General features: G+C 51.0%; 3 non-coding genes across 3 annotated transcripts; all 3 read left to right on the top strand.

The window, feature by feature from the left end:
* Nucleotides 1–1,925: 1,925 nt before the first annotated feature.
* On the top strand, nt 1,926–1,999 carry TRNAN-GUU (transfer RNA asparagine (anticodon GUU)). The gene has a single exon. It is a non-coding gene; the product is annotated as a tRNA-Asn (tRNA).
* Nucleotides 2,000–6,751: 4,752 nt separating this feature from the next.
* Nucleotides 6,752–6,825, top strand: TRNAN-GUU (transfer RNA asparagine (anticodon GUU)). Its single transcript has one exon. It is a non-coding gene; the product is annotated as a tRNA-Asn (tRNA).
* A 3,300-nt stretch (nt 6,826–10,125) lies between these two features.
* Nucleotides 10,126–10,199, top strand: TRNAN-GUU (transfer RNA asparagine (anticodon GUU)). Its single transcript has one exon. It is a non-coding gene; the product is annotated as a tRNA-Asn (tRNA).
* Nucleotides 10,200–10,562: the final 363 nt, after the last annotated feature.

Below are 10,562 nucleotides of genomic sequence, written 5' to 3'. Positions count from 1 at the left end.
TGAGAGTGGAGCACGACTGTCTCCGTGGCGCAATGTGCTAGTGCGTCGGCTGTTAAGCAAAAGCTTGGAGGTTTGAGCCCTCTCGGGAGCAGTGTGTCGCTTTTTTTCTTTGCGCTGATAGCTTTGGAAAAATGTTCTGATGGTGGTGAGAGTGGAGCACGACTACCTCCGTGTAGCAATTGGCTTGCGCGTTCGGCTGTTAACCAAAAGGTTGGAGGTTCGAGCCCTCCCGAGAGCGGTGTGTCTCTTTTTTTTCTTTGCGCTGATAGCTTTGGAGAACTGTTCTGACGGTGGTGAGAGTAAAGCACGACTGTTTCCGTGGCAGAATCGGCTACCGCGATCAACTCTAACCAAAAGGTTGGAGTTTCGAGCCCTCCCGAGAGCGTTGTGTAATTTTTTTCTTTCGGCTGATAGCTTTGGAGAATTGTTCTGACGGTGGTGAGAGTGGAGCATGACTGTCTCCGTGGCACAATCTGCTAGTTCGTCGGCTGTTAAGCAAAAGCTTGGAGGTTCGGGCCTTCCCGAGAGCGGTGTGTCTCTTTTTTTTCTTTGCGCTGATAGCTTTGGAGAAATGTTCTGACGGTGGTGAGAGAGGAGCACGACTGTTTCCGTGGCAGAATCGGCTAGCGCAATCAACTGTTAACTGAAAGTTTGGAGGTTCAAGCCGTCCCGGGAGCAGTGTGTCGCTTTTTATCTTTGCGCTGATAGCTTTGGAGAAATGTTCTGGCGGTGGTGAGAGTAGAGCACGACAATCTCCTTGGCGCAATTGGCTAGCGCGTTCAGCTGTTAACCAAAAGGTTGGAGGTTCGAGCCCTCCCGAGAGTGGTGTGTCTCTTTTTTCTTTCCTCTGGCAGCTGTGGAGAAATGTTCTGACGGTGGTGAGAGTACAGCCCGACTGTCTACGTGGCGCATTTGGCTAGCGCGATCGGCTGTTTACCGAAAGTTTGGAGGTTGGAGCCCTCCCAGGAGCGGCGTTTCGCTTTTTTCTTTGCGCTGACAGCTATGGAGAAATGTTCCGACAGTGGTGAGAGTGGAGCACGACTGTCTCTGTGGCGCAATCTGCTAGTAAGATCGGCTGTTTACCGAAAGTTTGGAGGTTGGAGCCCTCCCAGGAGCGGCGTTTTGCTTTTTTCTTTGCGCTGACAGGTATGGAGAAATGTTCCGACAGTGGTGAGAGTGGAGCACGAGTGTCTTCGTGGCGCAATCTGCTAGTGCGTCGGCTATTAAGCAAAAGGTTGGAGGTTCGAGCCCTCCCGGGAGCAGTGTGTCTCTTTTTTTTTCTTTGCGCTGAGAGCTGTGGAGAAATGTTCCGACAGTGGTGAGAGTGGAGCACGACTGTCTCCGTGGCGCAATCTGCTAGTGCGTCGGCTGTTAACCAAATGGATGGAGGTTCTAGCCCTCCTATGAGCGGTGTGTCGCTTTTTTTTGCACTGATATCTTTGGAGAAGTGTTCTGACCGTGGTGAGTGTGGAGCACGACTGTCTCCATGGCGCAATTGGCTAGCACGTTGGGCTGTTAACCAAAAGGTTGGAGGTTCGAACCCTCCCATGAGCAGTGTGTCTCTTTTTTCTTTGCGCTGATACCTTTAGAAAAATGTTCTGATGGTGGTGAGAGTGGAACACGACTACCTCCGTGACGCAATTGGCTAGCGCGTTCGGCTGTTAACCAAAAGGTTGGAGGTTCGAGCTCTCCCGAGAGCGGTGTGTCTCTTTTTTTTCCTTTGCGCTGATAGCTTTGGAGAAATGTTCTTACGGTGGTGAGAGTGGAGCACGACTGTCTCCGTGGAGCAATCTGTTAGTGCGTCGGCTGCTAAGCAAAAGGTTGGAGGAATTCGAGCCCTCCCGGGAGCAGTGTGTGTGTTTTTTTTTGTTTGCGCTGACAGCTATGGAGAAATGTTCCGACAGTGGTGATAGTGGAGCACGACTGTCTCCGTGGCGCAATTGGCTAGCGTGTTCAGCTGTTAACCGAAAGGTTGGAGGTTCGAGCCCTCCCGGGAGCAGTGTATCGCTTTTTTTCTTTGCGCTGATAGCTTTGGAGAAGTGTTCTGACCGTGGTGAGAGTGGAGCATGACTGCCTTCGTGGCGCAATCTGTTAGTGCGTTGGCTGTTAAACAAAAGTTGGAGGAATTCGAGCCCTCCCGGGAGCAGTGTGTCTCTTTTTTTTCTTTGCGCTGATAGCTTTGAAGAAATGTTCGGACGGTGGTGAGAGTGGAGCATGACTGTCTCCATGGCGCAATGTGCTAGTGCTTCGGCTGTTAAGCAAAAGGTTGGAGGTTTGAGCCATCCCGGGAGCACTGTGTCTCTTTTTTTCTTTGAGCTGATACCTTTGGAAAAATGTTCTGATGGTGGTGAGAGTAGAGCACGACTACCTCCATTACGCACTTGGCTAGCGCGTTCGGCTGTTAACCAGAAGGTTGGAGGTTCGAACCCTCCCATAAGCAGTGTGTCGCTTTTTTTTCTTTGCACTGATATCTTTGGAGAAGTGTTCTGACCGTGGTGAGAGTGGAGCACGACTGTCTCCTTGGCGCAATTGGCTAGCGCGTAGAGTGGTTAACCAACAGGTTGGAGGTTCGAACCCTCCCATGAGCGGTGTGTCTTTTTTTTTCTTTGCGCTGATACCTTTAGAAAAATGTTCGTATGGTGGTGAGAGTGGAGCACGACTACCTCCGTGATGCAATTGGCTAGCGCGTTCGGCTGTTAACCAAAAGGTTGGAGGTTCGAGCCCTCCCGAGAGCGGTGTGTCTCTTTTTTTCTTTGCGCTGATAGCTTTGGAGAAATGTTCTGACGGTGGTGAGAGTGGAGCACGACTATCTCCTTGGCGCAATTAGCTAGCGCGTTCAGCTGTTAACCAAAAGGTTGGAGGTTCGAGCCCCCACATGAGCGGTGTGTCGTTTTTTTTGCATTGATATCTTTGGAGAAGTGTTCTGACCGTGGTGAGAGCGGAGCACGACTGTCTCCGTGGCGCAATTGGCTAGCGTGTTGGGCTGTTTACCAAAAGGTTGGAGGTTCGAACCGTCCCATGAGGGGTGTGTCTCTTTTTTTTGCGCTGATACCTTTAGAAAAATGTACGTATGGTGGTGAGAGTGAAGCAAGACTGTTTCCCTGGCAGAATCGGCTAGCGCATTCAACTGATAACCAAAAGTTTGGAGGTTCCAGCCCTCCCGAGACCGGTGTGTCTCTTTTTTTTTCTTTGCGCTGATAGCTTTGGAAAAATGTTGTGACGGTGGTGAGAGTGGAGCACGACCGTCTCCGTGGCGCAATCTGCTAGTGCGTCGGCTGTTAAGCAAAAGGTTGGAGGTTCAAGCCCTCCCTGGAGCAGTGTATCGCTTTTTTTTCTTTGCGCTGATAGCTTTGGAGAAGTGTTCTGACCGTGGTGAGAGTGGAGCATGACTGTCTTCGTGGCGCAATCGGCTTGCGTGTTGGGCTGTTAACCAAAAGGTTGGAGGTTCCACCCCTCCCGAGAGCGGTGTGTCTCTTTTTTTCTTTGCGCTGATACCTTTGGAAAAATGTTCTGATGGTGGTGAGAGTGGAGCACGACTACCTCCGTGTAGCAATTGGCTTGCGCGTTCGGCTGTTAACCAAAAGGTTGGAGGTTCGAGCCCTCCCGAGAGCGGTGTGTCTCTTTTTTTTCTTTGCGCTGATAGCTTTGGAGAACTGTTCTGACGGTGGTGAGAGTAAAGCACGACTGTTTCCGTGGCAGAATCGGCTAGCGCGATCAACTCTAACCAAAAGGTTGGAGTTTCGAGCCCTCCCGAGAGCGTTGTGTAATTTTTTTCTTTGGGCTGATAGCTTTGGAGAATTGTTCTGACGGTGGTGAGAGTGGAGCATGACTGTCTCCGTGGCACAATCTGCCAGTTCGTCGGCTGTTAAGCAAAAGCTTGGAGGTTCGAGCCCTCCCGAGAGCGGTGTGTCTCTTTTTTTTCTTTGCGCTGATAGCTTTGGAGAAATGTTCTGACGGTGGTGAGAGAGGAGCACGACTGTTTCCGTGGCAGAATCGGCTAGCGCGATCAACTGTTAACTGAAAGTTTGGAGGTTCAAGCCGTCACGGGAGCAGTGTGTCGCTTTTTATCTTTGCGCTGATAGCTTTGGAGAAATGTTCTGGCGGTGGTGAGAGTAGAGCACGACAATCTCCTTGGCGCAATTGGCTAGCGCGTTCAGCTGTTAACCAAAAGGTTGGAGGTTCGAGCCCTCGCGAGAGTGGTGTGTCTCTTTTTTCTTTCCTCTGACAGCTGTGGAGAAATGTTCTGACGGTGGTGAGAGTACAGCCCGACTGTCTCCGTGGCGCAATCTGTTAGTGCGTCGGCTGTTAAGAAAAAGTTGGAGGAATTCGAGCCCTCCCGGGAGCAGTGTGTTTCTTTTTTTCTTTGCACTGACAGCTATGGAGAAATGTTCCGACAGTGGTGAGAGTGGAGCACGACTGTCTCTGTGGCGCAATTGGCTAGCGTGTTCAGCTGTTAACCAAACGGTTGGAGGTTCGAGCCCTCCCGAGACGGGTGTGTCTTTTTTTTCTTTGCAGTGATATCTTTGGAGAAGTGTTCTGACCGTGGTGAGAGTGGAGCACGACTGTCTCCGTGGCGCAATTGGCTAGCGCTGTTAACCAAAAGGTTGGAGGTTCAAGCCCTCCCCAGAGCGGTGTGTCTCTTTTTTTTCTTTGCGCTGATAACTTTTGAGAAATGTTCTGACAGTGGAGAGAGTGGAGCGCGACTGTTTCCGTGGCAGAATCGGCTAGCGCTGTTAACCAACAGGTTGGTGGTTCGAGCCCTCCCGGGAGCCGTGTCTCTTTTTTTTCTTTGCGCTGATAGCTTTGAAGAAATGTTCGGACGGTGGTGAGAGTGGAGCACGACTGTCTCCGTGGCGCAATGTGCTAGTGCGTCGGCTGTTAAGCAAAAGCTTGGAGGTTTGAGCCCTCTCGGGAGCAGTGTGTCGCTTTTTTTCTTTGCGCTGATAGCTTTGGAAAAATGTTCTGATGGTGGTGAGAGTGGAGCACGACTACCTCCGTGTAGCAATTGGCTTGCGCGTTCGGCTGTTAACCAAAAGGTTGGAGGTTCGAGCCCTCCCGAGAGCGGTGTGTCTCTTTTTTTTCTTTGCGCTGATAGCTTTGGAGAACTGTTCTGACGGTGGTGAGAGTAAAGCACGACTGTTTCCGTGGCAGAATCGGCTACCGCGATCAACTCTAACCAAAAGGTTGGAGTTTCGAGCCCTCCCGAGAGCGTTGTGTAATTTTTTTCTTTCGGCTGATAGCTTTGGAGAATTGTTCTGACGGTGGTGAGAGTGGAGCATGACTGTCTCCGTGGCACAATCTGCTAGTTCGTCGGCTGTTAAGCAAAAGCTTGGAGGTTCGGGCCTTCCCGAGAGCGGTGTGTCTCTTTTTTTTCTTTGCGCTGATAGCTTTGGAGAAATGTTCTGACGGTGGTGAGAGAGGAGCACGACTGTTTCCGTGGCAGAATCGGCTAGCGCAATCAACTGTTAACTGAAAGTTTGGAGGTTCAAGCCGTCCCGGGAGCAGTGTGTCGCTTTTTATCTTTGCGCTGATAGCTTTGGAGAAATGTTCTGGCGGTGGTGAGAGTAGAGCACGACAATCTCCTTGGCGCAATTGGCTAGCGCGTTCAGCTGTTAACCAAAAGGTTGGAGGTTCGAGCCCTCCCGAGAGTGGTGTGTCTCTTTTTTCTTTCCTCTGGCAGCTGTGGAGAAATGTTCTGACGGTGGTGAGAGTACAGCCCGACTGTCTACGTGGCGCATTTGGCTAGCGCGATCGGCTGTTTACCGAAAGTTTGGAGGTTGGAGCCCTCCCAGGAGCGGCGTTTCGCTTTTTTCTTTGCGCTGACAGCTATGGAGAAATGTTCCGACAGTGGTGAGAGTGGAGCACGACTGTCTCTGTGGCGCAATCTGCTAGTAAGATCGGCTGTTTACCGAAAGTTTGGAGGTTGGAGCCCTCCCAGGAGCGGCGTTTTGCTTTTTTCTTTGCGCTGACAGGTATGGAGAAATGTTCCGACAGTGGTGAGAGTGGAGCACGAGTGTCTTCGTGGCGCAATCTGCTAGTGCGTCGGCTATTAAGCAAAAGGTTGGAGGTTCGAGCCCTCCCGGGAGCAGTGTGTCTCTTTTTTTTTCTTTGCGCTGAGAGCTGTGGAGAAATGTTCCGACAGTGGTGAGAGTGGAGCACGACTGTCTCCGTGGCGCAATCTGCTAGTGCGTCGGCTGTTAACCAAATGGATGGAGGTTCTAGCCCTCCTATGAGCGGTGTGTCGCTTTTTTTTGCACTGATATCTTTGGAGAAGTGTTCTGACCGTGGTGAGTGTGGAGCACGACTGTCTCCATGGCGCAATTGGCTAGCACGTTGGGCTGTTAACCAAAAGGTTGGAGGTTCGAACCCTCCCATGAGCAGTGTGTCTCTTTTTTCTTTGCGCTGATACCTTTAGAAAAATGTTCTGATGGTGGTGAGAGTGGAACACGACTACCTCCGTGACGCAATTGGCTAGCGCGTTCGGCTGTTAACCAAAAGGTTGGAGGTTCGAGCTCTCCCGAGAGCGGTGTGTCTCTTTTTTTTCCTTTGCGCTGATAGCTTTGGAGAAATGTTCTTACGGTGGTGAGAGTGGAGCACGACTGTCTCCGTGGAGCAATCTGTTAGTGCGTCGGCTGCTAAGCAAAAGGTTGGAGGAATTCGAGCCCTCCCGGGAGCAGTGTGTGTGTTTTTTTTTGTTTGCGCTGACAGCTATGGAGAAATGTTCCGACAGTGGTGATAGTGGAGCACGACTGTCTCCGTGGCGCAATTGGCTAGCGTGTTCAGCTGTTAACCGAAAGGTTGGAGGTTCGAGCCCTCCCGGGAGCAGTGTATCGCTTTTTTTCTTTGCGCTGATAGCTTTGGAGAAGTGTTCTGACCGTGGTGAGAGTGGAGCATGACTGCCTTCGTGGCGCAATCTGTTAGTGCGTTGGCTGTTAAACAAAAGTTGGAGGAATTCGAGCCCTCCCGGGAGCAGTGTGTCTCTTTTTTTTCTTTGCGCTGATAGCTTTGAAGAAATGTTCGGACGGTGGTGAGAGTGGAGCATGACTGTCTCCATGGCGCAATGTGCTAGTGCTTCGGCTGTTAAGCAAAAGGTTGGAGGTTTGAGCCATCCCGGGAGCACTGTGTCTCTTTTTTTCTTTGAGCTGATACCTTTGGAAAAATGTTCTGATGGTGGTGAGAGTAGAGCACGACTACCTCCATTACGCACTTGGCTAGCGCGTTCGGCTGTTAACCAGAAGGTTGGAGGTTCGAACCCTCCCATAAGCAGTGTGTCGCTTTTTTTTCTTTGCACTGATATCTTTGGAGAAGTGTTCTGACCGTGGTGAGAGTGGAGCACGACTGTCTCCTTGGCGCAATTGGCTAGCGCGTAGAGTGGTTAACCAACAGGTTGGAGGTTCGAACCCTCCCATGAGCGGTGTGTCTTTTTTTTTCTTTGCGCTGATACCTTTAGAAAAATGTTCGTATGGTGGTGAGAGTGGAGCACGACTACCTCCGTGATGCAATTGGCTAGCGCGTTCGGCTGTTAACCAAAAGGTTGGAGGTTCGAGCCCTCCCGAGAGCGGTGTGTCTCTTTTTTTCTTTGCGCTGATAGCTTTGGAGAAATGTTCTGACGGTGGTGAGAGTGGAGCACGACTATCTCCTTGGCGCAATTAGCTAGCGCGTTCAGCTGTTAACCAAAAGGTTGGAGGTTCGAGCCCCCACATGAGCGGTGTGTCGTTTTTTTTGCATTGATATCTTTGGAGAAGTGTTCTGACCGTGGTGAGAGCGGAGCACGACTGTCTCCGTGGCGCAATTGGCTAGCGTGTTGGGCTGTTTACCAAAAGGTTGGAGGTTCGAACCGTCCCATGAGGGGTGTGTCTCTTTTTTTTGCGCTGATACCTTTAGAAAAATGTACGTATGGTGGTGAGAGTGAAGCAAGACTGTTTCCCTGGCAGAATCGGCTAGCGCATTCAACTGATAACCAAAAGTTTGGAGGTTCCAGCCCTCCCGAGACCGGTGTGTCTCTTTTTTTTTCTTTGCGCTGATAGCTTTGGAAAAATGTTGTGACGGTGGTGAGAGTGGAGCACGACCGTCTCCGTGGCGCAATCTGCTAGTGCGTCGGCTGTTAAGCAAAAGGTTGGAGGTTCAAGCCCTCCCTGGAGCAGTGTATCGCTTTTTTTTCTTTGCGCTGATAGCTTTGGAGAAGTGTTCTGACCGTGGTGAGAGTGGAGCATGACTGTCTTCGTGGCGCAATCGGCTTGCGTGTTGGGCTGTTAACCAAAAGGTTGGAGGTTCCACCCCTCCCGAGAGCGGTGTGTCTCTTTTTTTCTTTGCGCTGATACCTTTGGAAAAATGTTCTGATGGTGGTGAGAGTGGAGCACGACTACCTCCGTGTAGCAATTGGCTTGCGCGTTCGGCTGTTAACCAAAAGGTTGGAGGTTCGAGCCCTCCCGAGAGCGGTGTGTCTCTTTTTTTTCTTTGCGCTGATAGCTTTGGAGAACTGTTCTGACGGTGGTGAGAGTAAAGCACGACTGTTTCCGTGGCAGAATCGGCTAGCGCGATCAACTCTAACCAAAAGGTTGGAGTTTCGAGCCCTCCCGAGAGCGTTGTGTAATTTTTTTCTTTGGGCTGATAGCTTTGGAGAATTGTTCTGACGGTGGTGAGAGTGGAGCATGACTGTCTCCGTGGCACAATCTGCCAGTTCGTCGGCTGTTAAGCAAAAGCTTGGAGGTTCGAGCCCTCCCGAGAGCGGTGTGTCTCTTTTTTTTCTTTGCGCTGATAGCTTTGGAGAAATGTTCTGACGGTGGTGAGAGAGGAGCACGACTGTTTCCGTGGCAGAATCGGCTAGCGCGATCAACTGTTAACTGAAAGTTTGGAGGTTCAAGCCGTCACGGGAGCAGTGTGTCGCTTTTTATCTTTGCGCTGATAGCTTTGGAGAAATGTTCTGGCGGTGGTGAGAGTAGAGCACGACAATCTCCTTGGCGCAATTGGCTAGCGCGTTCAGCTGTTAACCAAAAGGTTGGAGGTTCGAGCCCTCGCGAGAGTGGTGTGTCTCTTTTTTCTTTCCTCTGACAGCTGTGGAGAAATGTTCTGACGGTGGTGAGAGTACAGCCCGACTGTCTACGTGGCGCATTTGGCTAGCGCGATCGGCTGTTTACCGAAAGTTTGGAGGTTGGAGCCCTCACAGGAGCGGCGTTTCGCTTTTTTCTTTGCGCTGACAGCTATGGAGAAATGTTCCGACAGTGGTGAGAGTGGAGCACGACTGTCTCTGTGGCGCAATCTGCTAGTAAGATCGGCTGTTTACCGAAAGTTTGGAGGTTGGAGCCCTCCCAGGAGCGGCGTTTTGCTTTTTTCTTTGCGCTGACAGGTATGGAGAAATGTTCCGACAGTGGTGAGAGTGGAGCACGACTGTCTTCGTGGCGCAATCTGCTAGTGCGTCGGCTATTAAGCAAAAGGTTGGAGGTTCGAGCCCTCCCGGGAGCAGTGTGTCTCTTTTTTTTGCTTTGCGCTGAGAGCTATAGAGAAATGTTCCGCCAGTGGTGAGAGTGGAGCACGACTGTCTCCTTGGCGCAATCTGCTAGTGCGTCGGCTGTTAACCAAATGGATGGAGGTTCTAGCCCTCCTATGAGCGGTGTGTCGCTTTTTTTTGCACAGATATCTTTGGAGAAGTGTTCTGACCGTGGTGAGTGTGGAGCACGACTGTCTCCATGGCGCAATTGGCTAGCACGTTGGGCTGTTAACCAAAAGGTTGGAGGTTCGAACCCTCCCATGAGCAGTGTGTCTCTTTTTTCTTTGCGCTGATACCTTTAGAAAAATGTTCTGATGGTGGTGAGAGTGGAGCACGACTACCTCCGTGACGCAATTGGCTAGCGCGTTCGGCTGTTAACCAAAAGGTTGGAGGTTCGAGCTCTCCCGAGAGCGGTGTGTCTCTTTTTTTTTCTTTGCGCTGATAGCTTTGGAGAAATGTTCTGACGGTGGTGAGAGTGGAGCACGACTGTCTCCGTGGAGCAATCTGTTAGTGCGTCGGCTGCTAAGCAAAAGGTTGGAGGAATTCGAGCCCTCCCGGGAGCAGTGTGTGTGTTTTTTTTTCTTTGCGCTGACAGCTATGGAGAAATGTTCCGACAGTGGTGATAGTGGAGCACGACTGTCTCCGTGGCGCAATTGGCTAGCGTGTTCAGCTGTTAACCGAAAGGTTGGAGGTTCGAGCCCTCCCGGGAGCAGTGTATCGCTTTTTTTCTTTGCGCTGATAGCATTGGAGAAGTGTTCTGACCGTGGTGAGAGTGGAGCATGACTGTCTTCGTGGCGCAATCGGCTTGCGTGTTGGGCTGTTAACCGAAAGGTTGGAGGTTCCACCCCTCCCGAGAGCGGTGTGTCTCTTTTTTTCTTTGCGCTGATACCTTTGGAAAAATGTTCTGATGGTGGTGAGAGTGGAGCACGACTACCTCCGTGTAGCAATTGGCTAGCGCGTTCGGCTGTTAACCAAAAGGTTGGAGGTTCGAACCCTTCCTTGAGCGGTGTGTCTCTTTTTTTCTTTACACTGATACCTTTGAAAAATGTTCTGATGGTGATGAGAGTGAAGCACG

Source organism: Rhipicephalus microplus, unplaced genomic scaffold (genome assembly GCF_043290135.1).
Source record: "Rhipicephalus microplus isolate Deutch F79 unplaced genomic scaffold, USDA_Rmic scaffold_64, whole genome shotgun sequence".
In the NCBI taxonomy this organism is placed as follows: Eukaryota; Metazoa; Arthropoda; class Arachnida; order Ixodida; family Ixodidae; genus Rhipicephalus; species Rhipicephalus microplus.
The sequence above is the reverse complement of the archived record's forward strand: the minus strand, read 5'-3'. Positions and strand labels throughout refer to the sequence as shown.